This window comes from Anas acuta, chromosome 1 (assembly GCF_963932015.1).
Source record: "Anas acuta chromosome 1, bAnaAcu1.1, whole genome shotgun sequence".
Taxonomy (NCBI): domain Eukaryota; kingdom Metazoa; phylum Chordata; class Aves; order Anseriformes; family Anatidae; genus Anas; species Anas acuta.
In genome coordinates, this window is record NC_088979.1 from 83061618 (window position 1) to 83078488 (window position 16871).

Consider the following 16871-nt stretch of genomic DNA (forward strand, 5'->3'; position numbering starts at 1 on the left):
AAGGGGACACAATCCCATAGACAGCACTGGGTTGGAGGGTGGACTGTGGCTAAATTAAGAGAAACAGACTTCAAAGGAAAAATGCTATTTTAAATTGAGGCAGGTATGGAGACAGTGCTCAGAAACCTCAGGCATACAGAAGTCAGACTTCTCCCCCCTGTCCCTATAAGTTTTACTTTAAAATGTTTATAAGTACTTGCACCTGAGAGCTGAGGGTACAGTCCCTGAGTGGTGATTTTCCAGGGGGGAAATCACTGTTCTCTCTTGCAGGGGCTGGCAGACCCCAAGGCTTGGGGTGCCAGGGCAAGGTGGGTTTGGCAGTTCAGCTGCCTCCCTTCCTTTTGTGGATGGGGCATGGGGACCCTGCCATAGCCCACCTGCCTTCTAGCACAGCTCCACCAGTGTCACATTCAGTCAGACCAAGGAAGAGGCTATAAATAACATGGTGCGAAATCAAGGTTGCTGAAAAGGCCATTGGTGTATTGGTTTGGTGGTGGTCACCACAATAAAGAGGTTCCAAGGTGGGCCACCAGAAGAAAAGAAAAAAAAAAAAAAAAAGACAATTCTCATTGACAGCTTGCTTTTTATAGTGGTTATATAAAGTGCTGGAGGCTCAACCAAAAATAATGTGAAAAATATGTCTGTTCTGAACTTGGGGAAAAAGTAGCATTTTTTTTTTTTTTTTTAAAAAAAAGGAAAACAGCAAAGTGAGAATTGAGTACAATCAATTCACATAAATCAAAGGTTTTAATTTTGATTGGAAGCATATCTTTGTGTATGTATATGTGTGTGTTCTACTGAGCCTAAATTGCAACATGAAGGTGCTTTGAACCTCAGAAAATATCTTTGGCTATGTGAGTATAAGAAAAACATATTTTCACAGTTTCAGAAGGAGCGTATCACTGTTCTGAGCAAATATTTTTTAATGAAACACATAAATTAGATTTAAGAGAATAGGAATTTTCTGACTGGGAATATTTAATTAGTAAATTTCCAATCAGCCACTGTGCAAAGCTTAATTATAACTCATTGCTCCAGGATCCACATATTAGAGATCAGTGTTTGATATTCCTCTGAATCTTGGCACCTCATACCTTTAGTCAAGCATTAAAAGAGGGGGATATGGAGGGGAGACCGCACTCCACTGCTTCTTCTCCAATTTAAAATTGAACTTGTTTCATAAATTTTGTTTGTTTAGACTAAGAGCTAAAGAGTATGTTAAGACATAACTGCCTATTAAGATTAATTCAAACACGAAGTATCATCTTTAAAAGTCTAATTTCTCCATTGCAACAACAACAAAATGCATACAACTACACAGTATATAAATACAAATTTGTCTCAGCATTATCTGAAAGAGCCCCTCCCCCCAGGCTGGCTTCTTGTCACAGGCAAATGCTTAATAGGTTGTGGCTGGAAAATCCCAGGGAAAGCTGGAGATTTTTATGAGATGAGCACTGATTGTGTAGGAGCCTGCAGCTATTGCTGACCTGCCTCTTCGACAGAAAGAGGATTATTACATAAAAGAGTGCTGGAGATATTGTATGAAAAATACATTTTAATTTCTTTCTCAGCAAGAGAACGAGATGGAGAGAAAGGAAATAGGAGCAGGCAGAGGAACTACTTCTGCAACTTGGTTAGGTGGGATTCCTTTATTATTTTTATTGTTATAGTTGTTACATGGAAAGATCATTAGAGGGTCTTATATGGGTGCTCGTGAATACATACCTAGTCCCACAGCCTCCCTTTATCTTTTCCAGACACATAGAGTTGGTCTTTTGCATACATAAAACCACATATACTCCCACGAGTATATATATTTTTCTGGCTTTTCCTCACGATTTGCCTTCTGCTACTCCCTCCTTACCTATTAGACAGATTGAACTGAAAGAAAGGCTCTATTTGTCTTTCTAATTACTGTGCACATGGAAGGATGTCAGCCCAGGCTCTTCTCCTAATTGTTAGCTGTCTAGGGGGGACTTTTTTGTTGCTGTGCTTCGTGCCAGGGAGCAGCCTGCCTTCCTACCTTGTACTGAAAAGCGCGGAGGAGATACCGTAACCTCAATATCTCTGCCAAGTATTCTCTGTTCCTTCTCCCCCTTGCTTACAGTGGTGCTCACCTGGCGATGGCAGCTGTTTCTGCTCGCTCATTTCCAGCCTCGGGTTCCTCCCCAGGTTCCCCCCTCCATCCTCCCTTCCCCTTGGAGCCCGGCGCTGATTTTGCACTTCCAGCGGCTTGTTCACCTGTAACCATGACAACTGGGATGACATCAGCACCAGGGCTCAACATCACAGTGAGGACTCCAAACCAATTAAATGCTAATAACGCCTTTTTAATTGTGCCTGAAATATTTCTAGTACCAAAAAAAAAAAAAAAAAAAAAAAAAAAAAAAAAAAAAAAAGTACAGGGGGATGGGTGAGTAGATGTAGAAGGTGGAGGAAAAATTTTCTTTTCTTGCTGGCTGCCTGCATGATGACAACACCACACTTTCCCCAGGCACTACAGCAGTCTCAGCTGCTGTCAGAAATCATTCTTTCATTTCACCGAAGCAGTCGCCTGAATCCTCAGCGCCGCTACGACCAGCTGCAAATGCTTGGGTGGCCACTAATGCCTGCTTCTCAGTTGAGGTGGGCGGAGGGGTGACACCACCACTGCTGCCTTAATTCCTGCTCAATTAGGGAAGCAGGACACAGCTTTGGCACGGCTTTGGCACAGCTTTCCTCAGGCCAAATCCCTGCCCTTGCCTCTCACACATGGCTTGAGCAAGGGTGCCGGCAGGGTGGCAGTGTACTCACCCTGCCTCTGACAGCAAGATGCTGCAGTGGACAGGGACAGAGGATACAGTGTGCCATGGGGACATTGCCTTGGGCCTCTTGCAGAAGGGCTTAAAGTGGGCCTGCTGACTTGTCAGAGGAGCAAGGATTACAGGCGTGGGTTGCTCAGTCTGTACCAATCTACTAGCTTCACCTCTGCCCAATATTATTGCTCCTATATGCACGGGCACAATCTGTTTTACCCTGGCCCATTTCTGTGCTGCTGGGAGCACCTCCTTGCCTGCAAGACCCCATGGCAGATTTTACAGGGTGACAGCTCTGGCTGAGGCAGAGCTGCTTCCATTTTAAGCAGGGATGAGCATACCTGAGGCCTTGTCCTCCCCCAAGCAGGCAACTTTTCCTAATACAGAAATTTCCTGGGCGTACAGCAGGGAGAAAAAAAAAAAAATAAAAGTAACTTGCACCTAATCAGATTTGTGTGGGGGTAACAGCCCTTCTTACTCGTGGTGGGTATTAACAATGTAGGTCAGGTTGGAGCCTGACAACTGGGGACTCATGGCAGCCATCTTCCAGTAGCGAGGGAGCAGCCATGTTCCTCCAGCCCTCACCCCCACATCAAAATCTGCTCCTCAAAGTCCTTCCATTGCCCAGAAGAGAGAGTGTTCCCTGTCTGGATCCCTCTGAGTGTCACCGCCACTGCCTGTCGGGGCTGGGGAGCACACGGCCTCCCTTTTTCACTTCTCCACAGTCCTCACAATATGACTGGTACATACTGAGCAGGCCTTTTGCAAGTAGAAAAGAACATCACCTCCACAGCTCTGAGATGGTTTAGACTACAGGGAGCATATTTGTCAATCTTTCATCATGTTGAATGTGTTTTAGCTTCAGTTCATTGCCTGGCCATTTAAGCAACAATTCTACCCCTCACAAAAACAGTAACAGGATCTCCAGGATGTGCTACTCTATCATAGCAGGTCAAATTCAGACTGTTCTGGTTTATGGTTTTCATTGGGAACAGGTCTTTGATGTCCTACAGGGTATGTTTCTCCCTTTGGAAAGGGCCTGTGAAGCAGTTTTTCCCAAGAATGAGCTGAGACTGAATGCAGGTTGCAAACCTGTCTTGGCAGATGGGGCAGGAGGGCCAGCATCATTACTGGGAAGCTCAGATGACATCCATCTCTAGGTCCTCAGCTTGAGGGTGAAGCCCACGTGTTTGGTGGAGCTGCCTTTGTGCTGTAACAGCAAACATCAAATGGGAAAGAAAAGGTAGAGAATCAAAAATGAAAAGAAGAAAGGAGAGAAAGGGGAGGAGAAAATAAGAGAGAGTAGGGAAGAGGAGAAAAAAAAAAAATCATGAAAAAATGTACCCAGTTGTACTTGGGAAGACAGCAAACAGGGAGCAACACTAAACATTGAGTTTGGTCTTCAGGGCTTCCCTCTGACTACACCATGTGATTATCACCAGTAGCAAACCTTCAGTTATGTGGGAGGACTAGAAAATCAAATCAGTTTTGTAAGATCATCCCCCCTCTACTCATTCTTCAGAAATTTACTGGTTACAGCCACTGCCGGGGCTGCTGTAGGACTGTTATTTCATGGTTTGATGTAATTATTACCATTTATCTCTCTAAAGGGCCTGGTCATTTATCACTGGTATCTGTCACTGTGGCTAGAAGTTAACTGACAAAGACCAAGATATTGAATCATTCACTTTTATAATAAGGGATAAATTTTAGCTTACTAAGAAAGTGGCTAATTCGTGTAACAATCTTTGATGTTAATCCATGAGGATTTATGTTGCTCTTGTCCTATCTTATTTGTGCGAACTCCTTTTCCTTATAATGAGAGTAACTGCACTGCTTGCCTGACAATGCCCTTTTAGCTGAACCGTGAACTGATTTAAATTGAGTATTGGACCAGTTCCCCTTGTGCTCCATAGTCCCATAAATTGGGGAACGTGTTAGGGAAAGGCTACTTGAGTGAAATAAATGTTTAAATCCTTAGCTAGTTTTACTCTTTCTCTGCAAATGTTATTCCAACACCTTATTTCCAAATTTCCAGATGTCAGTAAAATACAGTAGAGCAATATCCACCCACTGCTACAGATGTTCTTGGCAAGCTTTTAAAGTGTGCTGAGGGAGTTCTGTCAGCTAAACTGGGCAAAAAAATTACGTACCCAGTGAAAAAAAACAGAGGAAAATTGGGAAAGGAGAATTGAGTTTTAAATCTCAAACATGTTTTCCTAGCAGGAAGAGCTGGAGGAATGATTCTCAACCCCCTTTATCCATCAATGGCCTGTTGTCTGTGCAGGGCTGTGTGCTGAGAGTGCTGAGCAGTACACATGGGAGAAACCCCCTCCTTGGGCAGAGCATCCCCAACCTCTGATGCACCATGAATGTAAGCTGAACAATGGAGCTGGAGGAGAACAGTTGAAATTTTGTTTGGAAAACACCAGCGCTTGCTTAGGTCGCAGCTGGAGAGAGGGAAGGATGCCACTGTTCTTGTCCTGGAGGCAGGAGGGGAGGACCAGTGTGGACACAGGCTCCCGTGACAAGAGCGGAGATGCATTTTCAAGGACAGCTGCTTTGCCTGGGAGGAAGGACTGCCTGGAGGAGATGTGGGACCTCCACGCTCCTTCTTGAGGACAGCCAGCTCCTTTGCAGAAAAGCTTCTCTCTGTGGGCAGGATCAAAGCTGCTTGCTCAGTATTTTTCCTACTGTGACCCGAGGAAACATTCACCTCACATACACCCAGAAAAGCCCTGAGTAGGGCTTCAGCTGCTGCTGGATACAGCAGGCTGAAGGCTGAACTCACTGCTCAGCTTCCAGCTCAGATGTTGCCCCTGAGTATTGTGTTTTTTCCACTTGAGTGGGGTTCCAGTAGAACCCAAGAGAGCACCTCTGTCCCTGGGTAACCGCACACCAAGAACAGCGTCATGATGCAATGCCAACTTCCATAATCTCACTGTTCCCCATCTCCTGCTGAAGTTCCCAGCAAAACTAAAACTGACTTCTGCAGTGAATAGGAGCAGGCCCTATTAGCATTCACTGTACCAGCTCATTGACAGTGCTGCATGTCACATTATCTTGTCACTGTAGGTATCCTGTGTGCCATCCTGCAGGATACATACTATGCATTTTGAGCAGCTGGAGCCTGTGTGCTAAGGCACTAGTCTGCCAGCTGCCTTTCTCTGTCAGGCTGTCTCACTGCATCCCTTCTACATTTGCACAGGGCACTCAGCCTGTGAAACTGCGAATTTCCATCAGTTCCCCAGCAGAAAGGTTAGCTCAAGCTTGTGATTTGTTCCATGCGGGCAATGGCTGGAAGTTTGAACTTGAAAATCCAACAGAGCCTTCATGTGGATCCTATAGACCTATGCCAGGATTTGGAAAAAAAAGAAAAAAAAAGAAAAGAAAAAAAAAAGAAAACAACAACAAAAAAAAGGATGTCTAGCATTAGCTCTAAATGCAAAACTAAGCACTTAAACTAACAGCTTGCATTTGGGAACTGTTGACTGCTCAGACTGTCTGGAACTAAGATTATTTAATTACATGATTTAAGATGGGTTCAGAAGCCTAGTTTTAGCTACCTAAATCTGAAAGTTTTGTTTTAAAGCCTGTCTAGGTGTCTTTGTGCACGTACTGATGTATTCAAGATAATCACTTGAAATCACATCATGATGCTGAGGGCAAAATCAAAACAGCAAATGAATTTGCTGCATTATCACCACCTTCCCGGACCACCACCAGAAGAAAGCTGGTGAAGAGAAGGGCAGATGCTTTGAGTTTCTATATGTACCACCTGCACCATACACTTCAAAGAGTTAATTTAAGCTCCAAATTTCCAGAGATGCTGTAGGCTGTCTGCCCAGCTGCTCCATTTGCCATCTTGTTGTAGGAATTGGAGAGGACTTTTTGTTTTCAAAGTTACATTTGATTTTAGGATTATTTATGCAGAGATTGTTTGATGGATACCATGGTGCCTCCTTGAGGTATGGGGGGGTTCAACCCCTTCTTGCTCATCCCCAGACCAGGGGTTCTGTCAGTCTCTGGGCTCCCTGGGCCCTTTATCATCCTGCAGGTGACCAAAAGGCTTTCGGTTTTGTTTTTTTGTGACATTTTCTTCAAATAGACACACAGATTGAAGGATTAACTAGCCTCACTAATGGCCCTGCCTGTAGCACTTGACTGCTGGGAATTAACTTGTCATTCTGTGCCTCGTTTACAAATGGAGGAAAAATAGTCTAGGCTCTGTTTAGCTGTACCACTTTTCACCCCAGAATTGCCTTTTACAGCTCATGTTTGAGCTGCAAGCATATATTTTCCTCTTTCCTCATTACACTTTCAGCTCTCTCAGATATTAAATAGCAGGTGCTTAGAATAAAGCATATTATTCTGACAAACATTTTCATCATGAGGTAAATTGGCACATACTAACTGCTTTAAAATACTTACTGAGTAATTGAATACAGCAGTACAGGTTACTATGCAGATGTCTGTCTCTAATAGTTTACGATTACACACATTTCCCTGCTAAAGGGAGAGACTATTCCACAAGTAGAGCTTGTTGTTACAAATAAAATTAAAAAAAAAAAAAAGTAAAAAAAAAAAAAGGAAGAAGAACTGACAATGGTCTGTACTACCCCCATAGGATATTCTTACAAAAATAAAAAATAAACAACAACAACAACAACAAAAAACAGATGGTTGTATTTTGCAGGAGCTTTTGAAGAAAACTTTAAAGAACTATGCAAATTTTGCCATTGCTTTTTTTGGTTTGCATATTTCTTCTCAGTCTCCTGCTCTATCACACATGATTGCAAATCTGTTTCAAACTATAAATAGATTTCTTCTTACAAGCAGAGAGCTTTGTAATAGCAAGATACACGTTCTAGAGATTGGGGTGGCAGGCAGGAGGGATGTTATTATCGTTATTCTTTATCTTATAGGAAGTTTGGTGTTGCAAAACTCAATGCTCTACATTCGGTTAATGCATCAGATCAAAAATATAATCCCTGCCCCAAGGAGTTTACAGACTAAAAGAGACACCATCATACCTTAAATTACATTTTGGTCTGAAATAGCTTTACATGCTATTTTCATAGGTAATGCTTATTGACAAGAAGAAAGAGGAAAAAGAGAGTGTGTTTCTCCATTTTTGCACCTCGGTTTGCAGCCTTGCCAGCACTTTGTACATAGCTGGTGTTGTTTTGCTGCCAGTCCATTGCCTTTCCCCTTTTGTCTGCCCAAAGGTGTCACATTCTCATGTGCTGCTCTGTCCTGTGCTCATGGACTTGCCCTTCCCTACGAAGGGATGGGAGGCTGTTTGCCCTAGCACAAGCTGTGGTACTGCTGGCGTGGCAGGAGTTGGGGGAAACTGGGGGGAGTTTCAAACATTGCTCAGAGGCAAGAGGTGGGCAGAAGCAAACTCCTGGCAGTGTCTGGGATGCCGCAGCCTCCTGAGAGTCTCCACACAGCACAAAACCAGTTTCCAAGTGAGATGTCCTAAAGGCAACACATGCCATCATGCCCTCTCCCAATTAAGCTTAGTGGTGGTTTAAATAAATGAGTGCCATGCACAATTTCACATACATATTCCGTGGGTGTACTGAGTAAAACTTATCTCTGAGTTTCCATTGCACCCAGAGGTGCCCTGTGCTGCAATGCATGTGTGTTGGTCTTGGTGTTTATACAAGCAGTAGGTGGGTGCCATGGGGTGCCTTGGGTTCTCCATCATCCAGAATGGGGCACCAGGTGGAGTGCTTTGTGGTGTTTTTTTTTCCTCATCCATTTACTGGGGTACATGGGGTACCCTCCCTGGGGAGGGTTGACCCATGCACATGCCAAGACACATCCTACTGTTAGCATGAAAAACATCCAAGGCCCTGACATAAGAGCTGGAAGCCGTCCTGGTGCCTGTACACCAAATACACCAGCACCATCATCTGCCCACAGTGGTAAGACCAATACTTCTTGGTGAACTGAGTCCTGGGAACCTGCCAGCTCTGCTAGCAGCAGTCCTCACCACATAATGTTGGGGTTAGAAGAGCTGCCTCAAACTCTATACTTCTCCCCCTCCTGAGGCACAGAAATGCTCTGCTGTTCCCCCTGGGACCACTGCCCATAACCACGAATCCACCTCCTCCAGTGTCAATGCTGCTTGTGGCCACACTACTCCACAAAATATACAATCAGCATCCTTTCCATGGGGTGGTGGACACTATAAATATCTTGGCTTTTACCAGCCTTTTGTTTTTCTTTATCTGTTGGATACCTGTTAGATAAAGCAAATGAGATCTATTAAAGCTTTGCTCTATCTTTGCATATTGGCAAACGATGTTGAATCTGACATCAGTTTCTAACTGTGCAAACATTTTTGCTTTTGGCATTCTGTTTAACAAAATATCAGCCAGTAACAACACATGCTGTAGTGGTGCTGTTCTGTAATTTAGCAGCACTAACTAGGATTCTGAATCTGATTCTGCAGCCTTTTGCAATAGGTGATTTAGTATTTTAATGCTTTTTCCACCAGGACTTTGTACAAGGAATAACAGGAAATGGCACTGACATATCCGAACGTGTATTACACTACAAACTGCTTAAGTTAAGGCCCAGCAAACTGTGACTAATTGCCAGATATTACTATGCCAGGTCTGTCATGTCGAGATAAAATAAATTAGATATCCATCATTACAGGTTGAGCTATAGCCTCATTAGAAACTACTGTCTCAGTGCAATGGACATAACAGTGTAGGACAAGTTTAGCTGGGCTTGTTTTTTCCTCCCAGTGTGTAAACAATCCATGTCTACTTTCCTCCAGAAAAGACAATTATTTTTATACTAGAAACATGGTGTTTTGGGGGGGGGTTTGTTTGTTTTGTTGTTGCTGTTGGTGGTGGTGGTTTTGGATGGTTTTTGTTTGTTTATGTTTGCTTTTTTGCTAACTCTGATCTGTTTTTGTGTCATAAATAATCAACATTAATAAATCCCTTTCTTGTTGCTATATAACCTTGTTAAGGTGCATTTGACATTTAGAAGGGCTTCATTGTGGGTCAGGCTGTTCTATCCCATGCCTCCAGGTATTTGTTTAGTCTGTATTAATCCTCATGCTGAGGAGATAGATACCAGTCAGACCCAAAATAATGGCAGTGTTTGAGAGCTAACTTAGCAGCAGTCTCTAGTCTGAGCCTCTGTATAATGCAGTTAACTTATTCAAGCTGCCTCCTACAAGGCTTCTCAGAAGGAGCCATTCCCTTCTCCCCTTCTTCAAACCTCAGAGCCCTCCCTGTGTCTCCCCTTCTTCAAACCTCAGAGCCCTCCCAGTAAGTGAAAAGTAAGAGCAGATGCATTGCAACAGTGGTCATGGTGCATAGAAAAGGTCTATTTGGGAAGTGCTTGTTAGAGAAGACTTGACTGATGGCTTATTGATTGTTTTACAGTTCTTCAGATCAACTGTCCACTTGTAACCACATTTTATAACCACATGGTCCCCCCTTTCCTGAAGCCATTAATCAGACCACTGCATCTAACTCTAGACATGAAATTGTCCTGATTTTTGCGGAGCACCCTTAAAGGTAACAGAAATAACAAGAGATCCACGCCTGTGAAATTTGGGTACCATGCTCAATTCTCCATACCTGGAGAAAACTGTGAGACTGCTGGGACAAAAAAATAAAAATAAAATCAGCTTGCACACACCATTCAGATCTGTGAGAGGAAAATTCAGACGGCAGCTTGATCTGAATTTTTACAAAGCATGTGGCTTTCAGAGACAGTCTCCTCCAAAGGCTTAAGGAAGTTGTCACCTTCCGAGCAGAAAACTCTGTTCATCTGTCCTGCCCTGGCAGGTGCTGAGAAAGTACCTACAGAAGGAATTAAATTCCATTCACTGGGATATAAATTGATACAGCTCCAAGAAAGCCTGTGATTTTTTACTTGTTGAACAAAGCCCTGTAGCAGCTAGTCAGTAATGCTGCATATCCATCCAACTCATCATAATCTGTTATCCTCATAGGAATTAATGTTATCCTTGAGAGTTTGTGATTTGCTTGTAGATGCTCCCAGAAACCACAAAAAGATACACTTTTCAGAAGTTTGAAGATAGAAATAAAACAGGAATCCAGGTGGCATAAATTGTTTCAAAATAGCCTGTTATAACTCATTCAAGATCAAACCCAAGAGAATGAAACTGATCCTGCCTTGACAGAGCAAACCTGTAGGACAGTATGGCACCTCGACATCTTTCAGAATAGGCTCAGGATTAGGTCAGAAGGACATAACTGAGTCTTCATGTACAGACTTTTATGCTTTTTCTGATGTCCACAGAGGCCATCAATTGGGCTTTGCCCATTGACATCAAGTTAGTCCTAGCAGTGATGTGTTAAATCTGTCTAAGGAAAGGATAAGAGAAATGGCTGTTAACATTACTGAGGGGAAATTCAATTTGGCTTGAAGCAGAACAAGCATCCTGACCAGACCAGAAGAACTAATATGAGTGCAGTTAAAGATATATTGCTAGAGTTACAGCTGTATCAGAAAAGGAAGGAATTTTCTTATATCAGAAATTAGGAGGTCTTTCACAGGGCAAGTAGATTGCCTAAAGGAGAAATGCTGGATTCAGAATTAAACTCATAAGTTTTTCCTCCATCTCAGTCTTGTAGGCATTACAGTCTGTCTTTCCTGTCAATGGATGAGTCAATAATTAATGAATATTCCCATTTTTGCAATATTTAAAGAATAAAATATCAGAGGAATAGATCTAATTTTGAAAGGAAATGCTAATAAATTAATTGATACATGCATAACCCAATACCAATTTGAACTAACTCACTCTCAATGCCTCAAGCTAGGTGCGTGTGTCGATCTGCTCAAGCGTAGGAAGGCTCTGCAGGAGGATCTGGATAGGCTGCACCAATGGGCTGAGGTCAACTGTATGAAGTTCAACAAGGCCAAGTGCCGGGTCCTGCACCTGGGGCGCAATAACCCCAAGCAGAGCTATAGGCTGGGAGATGAGTGGTTGGAGAGCTGCCAGGCAGAGAAGGACCTGGGAGTGATGGTGGACAGTCAGCTGAATATGAGCCAGCAGTGTGCTCAGGTGGCCAAGAAGGCCAACGGCATCCTGGCTTGTATAAGAAGCAGTGTGGCCAGCAGGGCTAGGGAGGTGATCGTCCCCCTGTACTCGGCTCTGGTGAGGCCGCACCTCGAGTACTGTGTTCAGTTTTGGGCCCCTCGCTACAAGAAGGACATCGAGGTGCTTGAGCGGGTCCAGAGAAGAGCGACGAAGCTGGTGAGGGGCCTGGAGAACAAGTCCTACGAGGAGCTGCTGAGGGAGCTGGGCTTGTTCAGCCTGGAGAAGAGGAGGCTCAGGGGCGACCTTATTGCTCTTTACAGATACCTTAAAGGAGGCTGTAGCGAGGTGGGGGTTGGTCTATTCTCCCACGTGCCTGGTGACAGGATGAGGGGAAATGGGCTAAAGTTGCGCCAGGGGAGTTTTAGGTTGGATGTTAGGAAGAACTTCTTTACCGAAAGGGTTGTTAGACATTGGAACAGGCTGCCCAGGGAAGTGGTGGAGTCACCATCCCTGGAAGTCTTTAAAAGACATTTAGATGTAGAGCTTAGGGATATGGTTTAGTGGAAGACTGTTAGTGTTAGGTCAGAGGTTGGACTCGATGATCTTGAGATCTCTTCTAACCTAGAAATTCTGTGATTCTGTGATTCTGTGACTCTATACTTGATTTTGACTTCCAGGAGTTCTCACTGGAATTGATTTACATTACCATCTTCTGCTGATGGACATGTGCTGCTCCAGTGACCATCCACTATTTGAATGAAAGACCTGAGGCTTGACTGAGCAAAGCCAGCGTCTTGTGTTATCTGAGGTATTTTCAGACATCCATGTTGCTTCCACAGCTGATATGGAAGTCACAGATTTCCTGGAGACCTTCTGTCATGTCTGCTGATCCTATGCTGTATTTTCAGATACAGATATTTTGGCAACAGAACTGAGTCCCCAGTGTATTGTAATTGCATATGGGCCATAACCAAATCCATTCCTTTGCTCCAACTGATGGATTCCTGTCTCTCTTAGATACTTTTGTTGTGCCTGGAAATCTTCTGGGCCAACTACCTTGTCAACCTGTAAGAGTCCTTATTGTCTAATTATCTATTCCAGTATAATCATGAAGCCTTTGAACATTTTTGTTTCTCCCCAGTGGAAATATATCTTAATCACTAGAAAATGACCTTCAGCTTCTATTGTGAGCAATGAAACAAAAAGCATTCTAAACAATATCAGCTTCATCTGTACTTTTCCATTGTCATGCCTTGAAGTCTCGTTACTTGGTGGTGATTTCTCATGTTTACAAAGAGTTTCTTTTTGTTTATCCTAATTTTCTTGGCCATATCTATACTGTTTATAAATTTAACTGCCTTTATCAACGTCATCTCTACCTTCCTCTTCTGACACTTTCACAATAATACCAGCAATTCCTGTCATAAATCATTTCAAGAACCTTTATTCATTTACTTTGGTCTCTTGAGGTCTCCATGGTACATGCAAACTTGGTATGTTTGAATTCTTGGAAGGATTGATTCATTTTCCTTCCTGTGAGAAGGAATAAAGGAGTTCAGTATGTACCACAATAGAAAAAGCCTACTGAACGAAGCTGGAAGCTATATTTCCTGACTGTCACGTAGGCGGCACAGAGCGATGTTATCGGAGCACATGGGAAGCTGTACATCGGGAAGTGCTTGTGGGGTGGGAAGACCTTATGCTCTCCTGTGGCTGACTGCTCCCTAATGTAGTCAACTCTTTGAGTAGCCAGCTCTTGTTTTTTGAGCTCTCAGTGTTAAATGGAGGAAAAATACCATCCAACTGACCTCAGGGAAGGACCCAGACTTGCAGTCTGAGGCAATTATTTTGATGTTCTTCTGCTATAGCATCTTTAACATGTCTGAACGTTTTTCTGCCAGCACCTCATTCTAATAATTTTCTTGGTAACTTGCTGCTTCTTCAATGTTGTCTGCTTTGACCAAAGTAAATTTTCAGGCGTCCAGTCTTTTCCTTGAGATAGTTTCACCAGTATGGGGAAGAGCTTTGTGCACTTTTGGTCTCTTTGGCTTTAATTTGTCTTTTCCTTCCCATCTTACGAAATAACTGTTCTGGGTAGACAATCCAAATCAGAAGTATGATACGCCAACAAATTTTTCCAACTGCTAGGGGTAAAAGTGCAATGCAGGCTACTTTGACTTTTCAGTAGTCTGTGTCCTGGTTGCAAGAGGACAGAAAGTCCTGAGGTAGTTCACAAGTCTGGGTGTCTGCTGAGGTTGTGTATTGAGACACTTGCATCTCAGTTAATCTGATCAAGGTGGCCCTTCAAATTCAATTGTTTTGACTTTTCTCTTAGGTTTTCACTTTTATTTAACTCTCAGGCTTAATAAAATTACAATCATGGCTCCCCAGCCATATTCTCCATTATTCTGTATATCTTTTTCTTTAATAGCTTCCTAATTCTCTGCAGTAAAAAGTCTTCCACATTTATGTTCCTGCTCTTTATTTCTACCATTTTTCTAGATTTTACCACCTCTATATTACACTGAGTTGTTGGGCTAATGGCTCTTTCACTTGGGAATTTAGAAAATATTTAATGGAATTAAGCTTTTGTCATCTATTGAAATAGGGTGATGATTCTAGATAGAGTTTTGAACTAAAACAATCACATTAAAGTTTTTTTCCATTAACCTGAACTTACCTTTTCATTTGTTACAGTTGCATCCTGTATCTCCTATGAAACACTCAAATAATGTTTTTAAAAATAGTCCCAGGAAAGACCCTCTGTTTTAGATAGGAACTCTTTACAGAAAGCAACTCATTTAATTTCTTTGCATCCTTTGAGTCAGACTTACAAAGAGAAAGATGTACCACAATGGCACATGTTATAACCTTTCTGGTAAAACACATTTAATCAATGTCAAGTGATCTGAAGGTAGCTTAATTGTAAAATGAGGGGAGGAGAGGAGAGGAGAGGAGAGGAGAGGAGAGGAGAGGAGAGGAGAGGAGAGGAGAGGAGAGGAGAGGAGAGGAGAGGAGAGGAGAGGAGAGGAGAGGAGAGGAGAGGAGAGGAGAGGAGAGGAGAGGAGAGGAGAGGAGAGGAGAGGAGAGGAGAGGAGAGGAGAGGAGAGGAGAGGAGAGGAGAGGAGAGGAGAGGAGAGGAGAGGAGAGGAGAGGAGAGGAGAGGAGAGGAGAGGAGAGGAGAGGAGAGGAGAGGAGAAAGAAAATAATATTTTACTTATTTATGGCATTACATTCTACTCTGTGTTATTTCTTACAATACTGAGACATGGACCTATATATGAGGATTTTCCTATGGAAGCCATTAAATTCCAACTACTCCAATTCTATCACCCAAATGGATTTGCATTATATGCATTTTACTTCTGGATAAACGTGTAGGAGGATAAAATTAATTATAACTATAATGATATTTGCTATGCATGAAATTTCAGAATTTATAAGAAAGGTGTATATCGCACTTCTATCGCTACTCAAAGCTTGAGAAAGTTTTCAAAATGACCTTGCTAGAGTACTGTTTACTAGCACTTCTGCAGCGACTAAACACACAGCTATGGAGTTTCATACAGGCTGACTGATGGGCATCATTTTGCAGTTCTTTATTCCTATTTTGAAAACTTGGATGACTCAAGAGTCTTCATCAGACATTCTGGATGCAAATAAATTCAATACCATTATACCAGTCACTCTGAGTTTGAGATTTTATATACATGAAATTCATAATGTATTGCTTTGTCTGAATCATTTTGTCTTCTGAATGTCTTCCTACGTAATTTACAGTAAATACCATACCATATACATCCCCTGTTTTAAAAAACACCTTGAAGTCTGCAACCTCCACTTTGTCCTGTGGAGATAAGAGTCTGGGAACAAAGGAAATAAAGGCCTGAGATTAACAATAAAGATCGCAGTCTCAAAAAATAATTTGATTGTGGAATATTCTCATTTCTGTAAGTTTGCATCACTACTCTTACTTCTTTCTTTTTAATTTTAAATCAAAATTGTTGAAGGGAGTAAAGGGAAGATGTAGTATCTCAAGAATCCCATTTTCTTGAAACAGTTCAAACTAATTGTACATCGATTCCTTGGAGATAAACAAATGCTATTTATCAATTGATTTTAAAAGCTAGAAAGCAGAGGTTTAAGATCACTTGCTAGCTAAAGAAGCTAAGGATTGAAAATAACAGAATAATAAATGGCTGTGGTTTGGTCACACAGATGTGAGAAAGACAGTCAATATCCTCCAGCAGTGCTGCTTATTTGCTGATCCAGCTATAACTGGGAATAAAACAGCCTCAGCCACTAAATCAGGTCTGTGCCTTCAGAGGTATATTACAAACTCTTTAAGAGAGGTCAGAACAGAGAATCAAGCGAGCAACCTTCAGTTGTTTCAGTAAAATACAGTTTGCTTTGCATGTTTCTTACACCCCAGACTTTCTTTGAGAAACAGTGGATGTTCAGACAGCTGCAGTGCTGTGAAAATGAGCCAGGGATTGTGCTTGTTACCTTAAGCATATGAAGGAACTCAGGGAAAACAGCATGTGCAAAATTCATCTTGAGATAAAAGCAACCTGGAAAAGTAATTTTTAGATTCAGTTTGTCCACACCTTGGTCTGATTCAATTTTTCCACACCTTGGTCTGTCAAGCTTTTTGACTGTAGCCCCCTTAAGGACCTGCGGGACCCTACAACCATCTTCATGATACCAACATTTATCTCCACTGCAGAAAAGCCTGCTGACCACCTTGCTGTCCTTGGTGAACCTTGAAAAGGACTGATCTGGCATTTTGAGTTATGCAGAGCTGGCCACTCACACAAAGAAACCCATTTCTTGATAGCACATATCATTGATTGTATTGTAGGCACCTGCCATGCACAGCTAAGTAGTTATGCTGCAATCAGGAAGGTAACACCTTATCATCTTTGGTCTCTATCTCCTAAGACCAATATCACTTCTACTTTCTTGGTTAAGAGATCTGGGCAAACATTTTTGAAAACCTTGTTTTGTGAATAATTTGCAAAGGTCAT